The sequence below is a fragment of the Penaeus chinensis genome, chromosome 42 (genome assembly GCF_019202785.1).
Source record: "Penaeus chinensis breed Huanghai No. 1 chromosome 42, ASM1920278v2, whole genome shotgun sequence".
In the NCBI taxonomy this organism is placed as follows: domain Eukaryota; kingdom Metazoa; phylum Arthropoda; class Malacostraca; order Decapoda; family Penaeidae; genus Penaeus; species Penaeus chinensis.
This window is the reverse complement of record NC_061860.1, coordinates 13,346,177-13,348,676: the sequence shown is the minus strand read 5'-3', so window position 1 is coordinate 13,348,676 and position 2,500 is coordinate 13,346,177.

The window sequence follows — 2,500 nt, the reverse complement described above, 5'->3', positions numbered from 1 at the left end:
ATCATTATCATTATTATTGTTGTTATTTTTATTGTTATTACCATTTTCATTATTACCGTTTTTATTATCTTTTATCATTATCATTATTACTATTTTTTATTATCATTATCATTATTGCTAATATTATTATCATTATCATCATTATTATTATTGCTAATACCGTTATCGTTATCCTTATCCTTATCATTATCATTATTGTGATTATTATTAACAATGTTATCATCATCATTACTATCATTATTACCATTATCTTCATCATCATTATCATTCACACCATTATAATTACTGGTAGCAGTTGTAGTACAAAATTACAAAATGTGGACGGTAATTGTATCAGAATATGTGATAGAAAATATATCCAGCATAAAATTATAAGGGTTTACGCATTAAACATCTTATCTCCATGAAAGAAAACAGTTAATTGTGAGGATAAACAAGAGTAAACTTTTAAATCCTTCTGCCAGGGTCCTCGTGCATCATCTTTGTGTGAGAAGCTATAAGTCATCACAATACTACTCACTTTCAAAACGAGAACACTTAATTAGTTTGGTATCAGGTATTATAGGCCAAATTGGCTCATCTTTACGGTATGGACGCACTAAGCTAGGCCGAACTGAAGTTGGTATTCTTGTAGAGAACAGGAAGTTACAGTCGTCGGCACTAGAAATAATCAGAATACACGGTGACGGCAGAAGTAAAGGAAAGAGATCGAGGATCGCCACTCGCAGCCGAAGTCCACGGTGTTTCAGCTCTCCCTCAGGACTATGTTTGTCCCATCAACCCTCCTCCTGGTCAGCACGCCCACGTGGCCGCCGAAGATTGATTGTCAGTGGGTGTGGAGTGACTGATGCCACTGCGTAGTACTCGCTTAAGGTTTATTCAAAAGTGGTTAAGCCTGTTAATTAATATATTGATTATACAAATGCAGAAAATATACAAAGCCGCTAAATAACAACGTATAGTAGATTAAATATTAAAGAACTTTCCAGAAATATTGGATACATACGCATTGCGGGAACAGTCAGCTTAACGGTCTGATTCCTGAATATCATGGGTGTCTCGACGGCACGGAGGTTCCCCTCACACTTTAAACATACATAGGCTACAACGTCTAGTAACATTCTGTTTCATATGTAATGCATCAATTCGGTCGCGATCTTATTATCTCATAGCATCGTTCCTACGATGAACAGTCACCACTTCCTATGGCACGTTTTAACAGGTCAGCTCTTCTGGCTGATACTGACCATGTGTTGACCCGGTGGCACTCGCCGAGGCCTTCTCAGCGGTTGTGACTCAGAGGATGAATTTATACCACCTAGGCTTCTTCGATCACAGCGTTACAGAATACGTGATATACGAAATATATGTTATACCAGATGCTGATATGAAATATGTAAGACTCGTCCTCGAGCCGTCTCCAATACTTGAAAGACTGCAATAAGCATGCAGAGATACAGGTTCTGCTCGGCATCATACAGATGGTTCCTGGTGATCTAATGGCCGCTAGGGTTGTCACGTGCCAGAGTAGTAGGTGTGGTGGAGGTTTCGCACTGAGGTGCAACATTCAGTAGCAAAGAGGGTCACATCGTCGTCAGAGGCTGAAATATAAGTGTACCAGGCCAGTAAAAGGGCTAAGAAGGAGGATAATGATATGTTTGTCAATCACCTTACTAAGATGCGAGAAAAATGAGAGCATAATAAGAACAATTTGTCACAAAAGGGTAACGTGTCAAATGATGAGGTGTTAAGAGAAAAACTATTTGGACAAAAATCCATATTTTCTGGCTGTATAGGCAAGTATTTACACTTCGAACTCATACAGGCAGCTAGGCCTGAACTTAAGTCTAACCGTGCGTGTCTCGGACGCATCAATAGTGTGAGCATGTATGAGCATATTCTAGGAGCGGCGGGCGCAGGACTCCTTCGTTTACGGCTATGAGCCGGGCTTAAATTTAACTTGCGGTGATAATAACTATGTAAGCCTATGTAAAGCATGATGTCTGCAATGCGTTGCCATTATTTGCAACTGGAGAGACTACCATCTGTTAGTACGTGTTACATATTCACCAAACCTTAAAACTAAAAAAAAAAAAAAAAGAGTTCGAGATGACGTCATTTGTAAGGCAAAGGGATGGCACTTTGTACAATTCATAATCCTAGAGTGAATTCCGTGTAGAGTGGTCATCTAGTTGGGTTAAGGGTAGAACAGGTAATCGACATGTATCTTAAATCTATGTGTGAATAAGCGGGAAGTATAAGAAAAATAGCTTTATTACAAAGAACACGACGATATAGATGTATTCACAGAATATAACTGAATACACAAGTAGTAATGAAGTAATTACTAATAGACATACCATACTAAGAGAAATAATATATGATTTATAAATTCGAAAACAATAAACTTGAATAATATTGACGAGAAGAATCCAACATAACAATAATTAAATAAACTTGAACATAATTATTTGAGGGTCACAAATATACTGTCTAGTAT